Source organism: Trachurus japonicus, chromosome 1 (assembly GCF_045865225.1).
Source record: "Trachurus japonicus isolate A0001 chromosome 1, Traja_1.0".
Classification (NCBI taxonomy): Eukaryota; Metazoa; Chordata; class Actinopteri; order Carangiformes; family Carangidae; genus Trachurus; species Trachurus japonicus.
The window spans coordinates 26595216-26608861 of record NC_140907.1 but is presented as its reverse complement, the minus strand read 5'-3'; positions in this window follow the sequence as shown (position 1 = coordinate 26608861).

Genomic DNA, 13646 nt, shown 5'->3' with positions numbered 1-13646 from the left:
TCGGCAGGAATGAGGAAAACCTGCACCTCAATATTGACTTTACACTCAGCCTGACCACTGGTCTTCACAAATACACCATTGTATTGTGGGATTACTAGTGTTAGTAACAATAAAGTAGCTCCACAAGGCACTAAGCAAAACTCAAAGAGACACTGGGGGTTAAAAAAAAAAGGCTGCTCTATAGACCAGACATAGCTTACTGTACTGTAAATGCATTTCTGGCACTAATGGGAGCTAACAATAGAGATTATCCCAAGCATTTTGAGATCTAGGTTAAACATGGATATCTCAATTCACGTCCATTAATATGATGATGCAGGGTGTTATACTGTACACATTTCTCGTACGCTGACGGTCTACACACAACTAACGCTGATCATTAAACATTAAACACAAAATACCCGTGGTTTCAGTGTTTAACATCATCACATCAGCCCCAGCCCTGACTGACCGACCGCATCCCTCTTTAATGCACAAGAAGCAGCAGCAGCAGAAGCAGCAGCAGTAGCAGCAGCAGCCACCATCCACTGGTATGCACTTTAGAGGAAACACACACAGGCGACCTTACCGCATCCCGCCGGATGAGCTGATTCATTTGCTGAGCGATTACAACTACTGTAGCCTATACTGTACTGTACACGATGGGGGTCATTGTTGCTTGTAACGCTCTTAAAACACACACACACACACACACACACACACACACACTCACACTTAAAATAGCCTGTTTACCTCCTCACTACACGAAAGTGAGCTGAGCTGAGAGAGCTGAGCAGCGGGTCAGGTCCGCTGCAGCAGCTGCTAAAAGCGGTGCGAGAGGGAAACACACACAGATAGATAGAGAGACAGACAGAGCTTCTTTTAGCAACCCCCTTAACAACAACAACATTGCTGTGCCTACAGTACCTACCTTCTTAAAACCACTGCTGCTTAATTCCGCAACACAAGGATAACCAGCCTCTTCCATCCATGTGAAAGAGGAAAAGACAGAGGTCCAAGAGCGAAAAAGTAACACACACACACATACAAACACATGCACTCACTGCACACAAAACGCTGCGAGCCACAACAACGTCTTGGGAAGCTAGCGCCGCCGTGTCCCTGTGATGAAACCGTACACCTGCTTCTCGACGCGCATGGATGTTGCCGCCGCTGTCGGTCAGTCAGTCAGCTAACTGAAGGCAACTCCCTCCCTCCCTCCCTCCCTCTCTATCTATCTATCTCCCTTGGGGGTCAGTCAGTCAGTGAAGCGAACCCCCACCTCCTGCTGTGTCTCCTCCTTACCTCACAACGTAAACCTCCAGGGGAAGAGAAGGAGAGAAGAAGTAGTGACGAAGCGGCGGCGGCACAATTAGTTACCGCATGCCTTTTTTTTTGTATCCCCCTCCCTCTTGACGACAAGCGCCCCTCGTCTCGTCGCACCGCAACGCACCGCGCCGCTGGCTCTTAAAAAAAAAAAAAAAACACTCGCGTCTATCCAGAAATGGGCTGAACCTGCCTCCCGTTTCCGTTTTTTTTTCTTATTATTGTTGAATGATGCCGTAGCTTCGTGCGCAAAATGGCCTCTGTTATTTTCATTCAGCAACAGTCCACCGCGAGCTTCTCATTGGGTCGTCGTGTAGCCATGGCAACGCCCGCGGTTCAATCAGTACTGCTCACACAGAGGACACACACACAGTTGTTGGGCTACTACCATACAACAGCAGCTCACCGCTACCAGGAAAGTGCCACTTTAATCTCTTATCTGCAGGAGAAACACGCTACAGCCTGAGCTCACCCTGGGTCAGTTCACACATTATATTAGAAAAACATAATGAATTGATCCAGCTGTGTGTTTTGATGTAGGTATGTCTCCAGAAGATATAACACACATGAAGTTGAAAAGTAGTTGTGAGACACATTCGGCTATTTTAGATTTGTTTGTTTGTGTCTAAATACAGTAGGCTACGTATAACATCATTGTAGGCTACTTGCCTACTTATCATTTCCTGGATAGAAAATGGCCAGACAACTAGTAGGCTATTTACAGAGCCCACCACCAAGAGTGGGCACGCATGGCAACACAAACTCAATTATGTCCAAATTTATAACTCTCCTCTTGGCCACATTAACTCCCAGGGCAAAACAAATTAGTTATAAAAAAATAAATAAATTGGTGGCCCCCCATTGACCTCCACTTTACACTGCAGTTTCATCATTTCCCTCAGGGGTAGGCTTACTTGCCAGAAATTCAGTTTAGGCTACTATGATAATTGCATCCTTGGGTTTTTTATAATGTAGCAAATATTTGAAGTTATTCACGTTTTGGCACTATTATGTAGGCTACTGAATATTTAATCTGTTATCAAACTGCCAGTTGCACTGATCGATTTCTGGTTTACACCTCTCTGAAGGATTACTATCTTGTCCTTTAAAGGGAAAAAAGAGCCAGTTGATATCACACCACATTATAACAAATGTGACCAGATCAGAGCCAAAATGAAGGATGGAGGGGCCTGTCACATTTTATATTCTCTTTCAGGGGTCCAAATTTCTAACAATTTTGTGAGTAAGTAAATGATGAAGACCCAGAGGACAAGAGGCTTCTGGGACCCCTGGGGTTTCTGGGCAGCTTGGCGGCTGACCCGGATTGCCGGATGGTAATCCAGCCTTGTTTCCTTGGCAGTACATCAGGTTGTCATCAAACTGTTTCAAGGGGAACGCGGCGCTATTAATAAATGACAAGTAGCTTGACATCCTTGAAGAAATACAGGACAGTTAAAGGAAGGGCTAACTTGTGTTTTAGGGATAGAGTTACAAATACTTGTGAAGAATTTGACGATTTGAAAATACCTGTATTAATAGGCTACAGCAAAACAAAATACACATTTTCTTTATAGGATACACATAGCCTAATACCAAGGGAGTACAAAAATAACACTGAATAGAGATGTTGTCATTGACATTATCACAGATATAGATTTTGTGAGAGCATGGACAACATGACATACACTACCTTTTATTTGTTCCCAGGTGTAAAGTTTATAGAGGATTACAAAGCATTTTGGGTAAATGAGTTTCTCCAGTTAGTTTCTGCAAATCATTAATTATTGTGCTGCAGCGCATGGCAAATGTTTCGGTGTTAATATTGCAGGGCTGAAGTTGAACTCTGATAGGTGTGCATTTATATCAGACCTGGCATGGTGCCGGTCTTAACACATGGCATTTCAAATTAAAGCCGACATTTTTGCTGTGAGGTCTGCTGCCCTTGCTGGATAAACACAAGACGATGAATTATGGTTTTATGTCTCTGAGTGTTGCCCTGAAACAAAACTGTATTTGTTTTAACTCTGTCTTCATTATGCAGAGCTGCTGAAGTGTGTCTTGATTTTTGATGGCTTAACTGTGGAATTCTCCCCCTGTGTGTGTGTGTGTGTCTCCATCACACACACACACACACACACACACACACACACACACACACACACACACACACACACACACACACACACACACACACACACACAACCACCCTCCCTCCCACCCACCCACCCACACACACACACACTAAACCGTTCAATTATTTACAGACTGGATAGCAGTCCTTTATAGTCAATGCTAGGTATCTCGTAACCTGAAAACATGGCCTTTTTAGCACCTATTGCTTTTGTTTTAGAGAAATAAAATTAGCAGCCTCTTTTGCAACAAGCAGCTAAATCAACAGGTTCAGAACAAAAACTATCTTGTGTATCTACTACAGTGCATCAAACATGAAGCCTCAGTGCAGCATCAGACACATGGATCCACAGGCCTGGGGTGAAAATGTGAACCCTAAAAGCCCTACTGCCCATGAATTCTTTAAATATTTAGAGGGCTGTTATAGATGGTCTAGTGACTTGATATGGAAACAGACACGAAAGGGCAAAATATGTCTCTTTAACCTGCCACCACAGGAATGCATGTGCTTCTCTGTAGAATACAATCGGTTTTGAATAAATGTTTCCAGCTGCTCACAGCTTTATTATGATGTTAAGCCATCAAATAAACAAGAGCATATAGCTCACACTGCTGTATATTAATCCTAAAACTGAACTACTCGCACATAATAAAAAATAGCCTGCTTAATATATGCATCCATGCAGTTAGATTTAATCAAAAGTAGGGTTTCCCCATTGTTTTTTATTTTTACATATCTTACTGTGTATAGACAGACCTTACACTATAACATTCCATCTAATAAATAACCTTAAGTTACCTTAAAACAAATATCTCATGAAAAGTGTTAGAGCTGCAGTGTGATTTTGTCGTTAACACATGCATAAAGGACCTTTTCCTCTGTCAACATTAAAGGTGTACAAATTTAGACCGTTATTGATAGCTGACCTTTGTGAGGTGTCAACAAGGCTACATCTGTGAGTGTGTATTATTGTGTGTAGCCTACGTGGTTTTGTGTGAGCGTGCACTTGGGCATGCATGTGTTCGCTCTTTTATCGCCAGCTCTTATGCGGCAGTATAGGCGGCCCCCTCCTGAATCTTACTGTTGTCAAGTAGGTGCCTTTTTATAGGTGGTATGCCATCCCGCAGACATGCTCTTAGCAATCCATTCTGACGGGGCCCAGGGAAGATGATGACGATACATTATGTCTGGTATGTGCTGGTCCGTTGGTGATACAGGTGCAGACATACTAAGGGGCGGAGCTTAGGACAGGGCAAGGCTAGCAATGTCTCTTGGATTGTGTATCTACATATAGTCACAGGAATCTTCACCAACCCCACTCTGATAGCCAGCAGTGGGCTTTAAGCACTGGTAGTAGTGGAGGTGCCCACCAGTGTGCAATATTCATTTAGCGGTGTCAAGTGATGACGTGACTGCAATCCAAAAGCTGGCCTCAGATAAGAGTAAGGTCAACAAAACCACTGTCAACACAGGTATTTTCTGGGCGTGCCAGACTTTAATCCAAATGCAAATATATAATAATGCTTCCTTTAGTAGTATTTCCCTGTTTGGATAGCAACATGAACCTTATCTTGGAGGGCGTGACGTCATCAGCCATGTGTCATGCTTTTATGGCCGAAGTCTTAATTCACATCATGTCTGCAATTATCTAATGTCCAAACCTTCACATATACCAAGAGCACATCCTATAACAGCCTCTCTTAGAATAGCCCCCCCCCCCCCAATACAGGAGCACAGGCTGGCACATGGATCTTGTGAGAAAATAACTCTTTTATCTGAGCAGTGGCACTCTCTCACATCTTTCCACTGCCGCTTTCCAAAGAGATCCACATTTGGAACAGCTGATACCGAGATTCGCTCGTCTGGCTAATGTTAAAGTAATACGGTGGTGCTGAATGAGGGGACGGCATATGAGTGCATGAGGACATTGTCCGGCAATGACATCATGCCACTTCTGGTTACATTGCTCACTGGCTTTGATGTCTGAGAGCTGACCAGGTGAAATGCCGGGGTAAATCGGAGTGAGGAGACGGCTGCTGATGTAGAGCCCGGCATCATTTCTCCGTTTAGCAGTGTCACTGAGGAAAGTGCCTGCTGACCTTTATGCCTCTAGTTTATTCTTGTAAGCTTGTACTTTCATGTTAACAGTGTTTTTTTCTTGCTTTAAAAGTCTAATTTTCTATTCATCAGTCACTGTTAATCACACGTCCATGGGCCTGTGCCAACATTATGCTGACAATGGAGATGAGGACAAAACCCCCGTAATCTGTCAACCAACCATTACTCAAACACCAAAATACAAATCACACTACATCTGACCCAACACTCACCCTGGCCTCTGGCTTCCTACTGTGCTATATCAATCAGAAAGAGTGAACATTGCCCAGTGAAAATGCCAATGTCACTGCTGGCACTGCAGTGTTATGACAGATGCTAGGGAGAGGCTGACACAACAGGACTTAGAAAAAAAAACAGGTTGACGAGAGGAGATGAAGAATAAAGGAATGACAAAGTGCAACGTGAAGGACACAGAGGATAAGAGAAGAAAGACACTGTTGGGAGTCATAGGCTAAATTTTAGCTTACGCAAGTTGACATCATCATTTTGTCAGCCCATGTTGACGTGATCACCTCATGTGAATTGTGACTGCATGACAGTGCGTATTATGACAGAAAAACACTTTCTGCTTCAGGGTTAGGTGTGTGGAATAAAATGCACGAACCACACAAGAGTGCATTTATTTTTTTATTCTGCTCGTTTCAATTTATTGAAATTTAGATGTAGTTTTGCAAGAGTCGAGACTGGCAATCCTCATAATGAATGACAGCCCTACTGCGTATCACTGTGTATATCATCTCTCTATGGGGTATTTGGCATAAGGTGTCATCATAAAGGTAATATTCTCATACAGTCTTTAATATTTTGCATTATATAGTAATTCATATTACTGAAAAAGTTTGGCATGACACTAGAGGCAAGAAGAGAGGCGTAATTTAGCTTTACAAATACATTTGCTGACTAGTTCCTCTAAAATAGTCAACAAAGTTGATGTTGATTTGGTTGCCAGATTCTATCTGCAGTCTGCCAGAAGTGCTTGCCAAGTCTTTAAAGCTGCACTAATTAATATTTTCTATGATAACATGGATCCTTGTTTGTAAATGGCCACTCGTAGCAACAGCCTCAGAGCATTATCATTTCTCACACATGGCTGTACATTTTTCACAGAGTTGGTATTGATCAAAACAGTCAGCATTGGTGTAATATATTTGACTGACAAATTAAAACAAGTCCCATTGAGAAATGTTCCTCCATGTTTCCTTGAAGTGCATAATAGTTAAAACAACTTGGTCTCTAGGAATAAATAGGATTACAACACTTATACCCAACATACTGTAACACTTCCACACAGTATTTCTGTGAGTCAGGTGTTTGACATCTTCATATAGAAGAGCAGACACTTTTTTCTCTTTTACAGCCATGTCAAGCTGACAGAGGCAGTTGCTCTAGAATCTGTGACAATATTACAAGTTCAGCACATCTGCATGGCACGGTGTGTGAGGCAGACTGTGCTGTTTCTCTCCTCTCAAATGAGGAGTCAGCAGCTGTCCAGCAGTCAGGGGAAGTTCAGAGCAACACAGTCCAACACTGTAATTAGAACAGCAGCTTGGACACAAGGATGCATTTACACTGCTATTCTAATATGAATGAAATCTGTGTTGCGTTAAAGCGGAAGTAAGCGGAATATTTGTGTTAATATAAGTCTTAGATAGTTATATCTTCCGACGGGAATCACTTTTATAGAGTGTTTGGTCCGAAACACGGGTCTGTCAGTCACTCTGCTCTGCTGTAAGCCGAGGAGAAAACTTTCCTTGTATCCTACAACCTTTATCCAATGAGGAGAGAGAACGGCATAAAGGGCTGTGTGTGCAGCCAAGGGATGCGCGTGAATGTGGTGACATAGGGACGAGGACCAATTGATCCATGACGAGGGCGGGGGCTGCTAACTCCATCGGCTGACGAGAAGTTAGCCAAAACGACCGTATCGCTTAATTCTGCTTTAACTTCAAATATAGTTTCAACAATCTATCTCTCCTTTTTTACTGTCTTTTTTCTCTCATATATTCTGTATGTGTGCATGCATGTTCGATCCCTAACCCAAATCTGTCTGCCCCAGGTAGTCAGAAAATAAATGAATAGATGAAAAATAAATGAATAAATAGCAACAACAAAAAAATGACTGTATGGTTGCTTTGGAAAAGAAAAAGAAAAGACCGGATTATTGGATTGGATCAGTAATTTCGGTTATTGAATTACTGTAATTTGAATCCAAAATTGAAAGAGTTGGAGGTAACAATGAATACCTATATTGTTTTTGTCATCATATTCAACTTTTACACATATCAACATGAAGTTGTCGTTTCTGGTTTTAAATGAACTGTCTTGGGGCGGTGTTTAGCTTAGTTGGTCCCCATGTGTTGAGGCTATGGTCCACACAGCAGGCGACCCCGGTTCGAATCCTGCGCCGAGCGGCCCTATCCTGCGTGTCACCCCCCCACCCCCACCCCCCTCTGCCTCCCATTTCCTGTCTCTCTTTGAACTATGCTGTCATTAAAAGGCAAAAAAAAGCCCAAAAAATATATATAAAATTAATTAATTAATTGTCTTGGGGACTTTTGGATGCGATTAAATTTGTTACAGTTCAGTAGTTACAGAGGACAAATGATCTGACTTTTGCTGTAGCTTCAACAGGTCTAGGCTTTTGATTCAGTAAAATATTTCAACATCTCTATGATTAATAACTATTTTTGTACAGACATTTATGTTCAGATAAAGCTTGGGTGAGTTTTGTGTACCCTAGCAGTCACCCACCACTCTCCTTTTCCTTATCAGGCCATGAAGGGAGGGCAGATTATTTTTTGTCTGTTACGTAACATACCTCTTCATGTGTGCCACGTGTTTCTACCAAACACAATATCTGATAGACAGACTCTCAACTAGAACACATTTCTAACATTACTCTACACTTCACATCCACCTCAGTACACTTCACTGTGGCTGAGCTGTTTGGCTGCTAAGTGGACTGGTAAGTGGTGTTGTGTCTGATGAAATGTTGCATAGCTGGATGTTGATGCCACGTCTGCCCCCTCAGAAGAGCAGGAAGGAACATTGGACTAAATGTAACATAGACACAGTGTAGACAGAGGCAAAAAAAAAGAAAAAATAGTGAGCAGCTCCATGACTGTGTAGAAGGGCATCTCCAAGAGAATGAGATGCCAGTCATCTTGTAGAAATGCCAGCTGGCTCATGGTGAGTATTCACGTGGTCTCTGAACCTCTCAAGTTCACACAATCAAGTGTTTAATAACTGAGGAAATGCACACATGCTCAGCTAGGGAGAGAAGTCTGTGAGGGTTTGAAGGTGTGACAATACAGGTGATTAACACATGAGCTACAAACTACAGTGCAGCTACACATAGAAATAATAAGTTGAATCTGTCAGATATAATTGAAATTAACTCAGAAGAGGGTTTTAATACAGGACTTATGTGGTAGATTGTATAACATGATGCAAATGTTGGTAGATTTTGGTTGCATCGAAATATGTTGCAAATTTAAACTTACTGTATCTTGGTCATTTTTAATTCACTTGTATTTTGCATTAGATGGCAAGATGAAACATTGAAATTCGTTAAAAATAAAAAGATAAAGAAATCTATGCTTGGAACTGATAATGCAAATGCATGTTGCAAATGCAAGGCGCCTGCAAAAAAGTGTTTTGTGGCATTATTAAATATAAGCTATCAAAAGGTCACAGCTGAAACCATGAATTCTTCTTATCCTGGCCTTGATTTTACCTAGGCTATAGGATTCAGATTATTCACCCATATTACACATTTTTCACACCTGTATCCCACCCATCTAGAGACACTAGCAAACAAACCAAAACACAAGCAAACATGAAATAATAACAACACGGTGATGTCTGTATCCTGCTGGATAGATTGTTCACCCTGCAGGGAACAGACGATGCCTGGCTGGTTTTGACAGACTGTGACTGTGTATGTCACACCTGGGGTGTTCAGGTATGAGCACTCTCAGCCAGTTTAGCTAAGTCTGTGCTATCAAATCAAATTCTGTGACTTGTATAAATGTATAGTACCAGTGTCAATTTCTATTATTGTATCTCTGTTTTACTTAGTTTGTTTGTCTGTTTTGGAAACATATTCCATCTATAAAATTTCATGTTATGGTGCTACCAGCCAGTAGGGGGCAATGTGGAGATCATCTACCCCAGAACGTGCATCAACCTATTAGTCAGCAAACCAGATCATCAACCTTATTGAAGCCAACATATATAGCCTACCGGTATATTATTTTTTACATAATTTGGTAAAATGAATGTTTAGAGCAATTCACATTTTACAGTAAAAGCTAAAACACGCTTTAGCCTGACATGTCAGCATGTAAAACAGATAATACATTTTTCTAAAGCGCTCACCCACAGCATTTGCCTATATTTGTTGCTCTTACGTGTTTTACATGTAGAGTGCATACAAATGTACACCCGTATATCTAAATGTTATGCATTTGTCACATTGAAATGTTGAACATGGCCGTGGTGTATGCTTCAATTCAAGTTTTCTATTCTGTATTGCTTGACAAGACTCATTCCCATATGCCAATCATTAGAAATTCATGTTGTCTAAGATTAACAAATGCTTTTGTAATTCAACACAGCACTTTTCCCTTTTTTTTTTGTTCACATACTACAACTGAGCGATTATTGTGATGTTCCATATCAGCAGTGGGGAAACCAGTTGGGGCCGCTCCTGCAGAGTTGACAGAATCTACAGCATTACCAGCTCTTTCCTTCATCTACTTGCTAATGAGCCTGTTAGTGGAAAGTATTTATGAAAAAAAAAAAAAACTGCCTCAGAATTCAGTCCTTGATTTATTGGTAAAGCTGTAAATCCTCTTCAAAGATTTTCAGCTTCTTCTCGGGCCTGTAATTAAGTAATGGCTCAATTAATCCTATCAAACCTGCATTGCCAGAGGGGAGAGCGCGGGGACATTCATTAGGAGCCAACGGGAGGAGATTAGTCCAGACCAAACATACAACAATACTGGTACACAATTTTGCAGACAACAGTGCACAATTTTTAATGGGTTTAGGAATCTGAATGAAAGAATGAACAGGCAGCTGACTGCCAGGAAGATCTCTTTGTCCAGAGAAGAATAATTTAGTTTTAAAGGAGCCGTGGTGAAAAACACAAAACTGCTCTGTTTACTTCTTTACTCCTCTAAAAGTGCAGCAGCAGGAGAGAAAACAAACTGTAAAAGTCACTAAACTGTAGCCATCACAGCCGTCAAGCCATTGTCATACTTCACATTTCAGCTGTCAGCGAGGACAAGTTTAGCACAAACATATAACAGGAAATTGAAATAACTGTAATGGACAGTAGAATATCATTTCTTGTCTTTGGGGCCGAGGAATCTGTTGAGGCTCAGAATTTTTTTGGGATGAGGAATGTGACCCCTGGATCTCCCTCTTCCTTCTTTGGTAACAGCGCTGCACCATCAAACGGGACCTAAATCGCTAAATCAGTTCTGACCACATGACCCACAGAAATATTTGTGTATTTAGCCAAAGGGGATGAACTTATTACAGGGAAGTGAACAAAGCAGAAAATGTTAATTTATTTATTTTTAAGCCGAGACCGAGTCACACTCACCAATTAACTAAATCCTATCAAATACAAAACGTTGAATGGGATATTTTTGCTCATATCTACTTTTAGTGTGTTTCTTTGTTTGTTTGGTTGAGGATACAAATCATCCATTGTATTATGCCGTTATTCCTCCCAGCACATTCGAATTATGAGACAATAGTCACAGTCTGCTGCCAGCTGTGTGACCTTTCCTGGAGATTAATGACAGTCCTGAAAGAGGATGACAAAGGACAGCTAATGTGATTTCCGTAACTCAACTTAGAACAGTTCTGCTGGAATTGGACCCTTTTCTATTTTTATTTATTGTATTCTGAAAGATGCAATTACACCTTCAATGCTGCCTCCATCCACATGGCTTTTTAAATCCCGACGGCATGGAGTCCCATCTGTTAACTATCACTGACAGGCTGGATTGTTGGCACTGCCAGATTATTGTGGCCAAAGCTTAAGGTGCTGGCACAAAGCTCAGCCTGCCTTTCATGCACTCAGCCTGCTGCTAGAAAGGTGTAATCTCCCTCTGAAAGGGCCACTTGTCTCACACCTTTTAGCACATGGTCAAATCCCAGCAGTCTCGGCTCCACACAGAAAATCAAAACCCGTGGGGGGACAGGTCAGAGAGTGAGAGCAAACTACACTTTTAGATCTCCTAATGTATCCTTAAAATCTAAAATATATTTAAGAAGATGAATATTATCAGTTTTATTTCATTGAAAAATAAAAAAAAACTCTTCTATTATCTCTTATATTATGTTTGCCCTTTTATTCTCTTATCTTGCTTTGCTTACCAGCAAAGGATGAATATATTTCTAAGAACTTGCTGGGAACTAGAACAGAGCTGTTGCGTAATCCAGAATTTCTCAAGCCTCTCTTTGGACCCTGACCGCAGCGATCATAAAATAATCAGTAATGATAAAAAATGATGTCTCCAAACCTCAAAGGTGTCTTATCCTGTCTGTCACATCACAAGTCAAGCAGTACCGGGCTGTCCTACACGTCGTATTGTCTCTCAGTGCATTTTTCTGAGCTGCACTGCAGAGAGTTAATGGCACAGTTGTAGATCCATGTTGCTGATTCCAGTTCAGTATTGATGTTCTGTCAGCCCTGGGGACCACTTCAAGTGAGAAGAGACCTGAGTCAGCACTAAGTGAGCACTAGCCAGTGATGAGACGCACATACCATCAGCTAATGTTAATCCTCAATATATACACATATATACAGTATAATAATACTGTATACCATATAAATGCAAGGACATATATAATTTTCTATGCTACATCTCTGTATCAAACACTGCTCATCTTCTGTGCAGTGTGACATATGATGGAGTCATGCATGTCGTAAGTGTGTTCAAGTCGTTACTGAAGGGCAAACTGACTGTGATAAGGAACACTGAGCTTAATACATCAGTGTTTCTGCTCTGTATTCCCTCCAGCATGTGATTGAAAATCAAAATGCACATCCATTGCTTCTCACCAGCGGGGCCCCTCCCTTTCCCTGTGAGGTGTGATAGCCGCCGTGGTCATGGACAAGCTGTGTGTCAGTGGCAGACACCAGTAGCAGAGCTGGGAGTCTGACCTCCAAACATCATTGGTCAGCAAACTGGGGAGGGGGGCTGTATATACTGCAGTGTCTTTTTTTCTGCAGAGGGCAGGAAGAACATGCTACAACATTACTGCTGCTGCCTGCACCTCTCCTTGTATGTACATTACCCTTTCGCTCTTTCACATCTCTGCCTGCCCTTTATCTCTTCATCCCACAGCGATCCTATTTTTTCCTGCTACATCTTCACCAGCCACACATGAAGATGAAATAGGGGATTTACCCCCTCTCCCACCCCCCACACTTAAAATGCCAGTGCAAAGTCAAGCAAACAAAGACTTTAAAAAACATTCTTCTGCTTTTAATGCTCCACGTTTTGTTTCTCTCACTCAAGCTGCACATACAGTAGATAAAAATTTGCCGAGCACATCGTATAATGATGATGGTGCACTGCTCTCTGACCATAACTCACTCCCATTTGCCACACTTAATGATCTTTGTAGGGCAAATAAACAGATAAACTAACGAGCACAGAAATGTGAGCATATGTGTGTAGTGAAGGGAGGTGAACACAGAGTGATTTAATGCACATGATTACATAACGCGGGCTAACATCCACTATGTAGAGCAGTGAAGAGCCATGAGGGCAAACTCACCCTTTGTTTTGAAGCGTTCCTCCACTCCAGAGGTTCAGTCTGCAAAAGAGGGAGAGGAGATTTACCCGGAGCCGGTAGGATGAAGAATGTGGCACACACACACTCACAAACACACACACACTCCCACTGATGAAGCTGCTGCCTCCCCCCCACCACTACCAGTTATCCCTCTTGCATGAACGCATTCAATCACACGCACGCATGATACGCACTGGCTCGTGCTACATTTAAGTGTAAAATCATGCTCAGTCCACAGAAGTAGTGTTTGTCTTTCCCTTTAATCCCT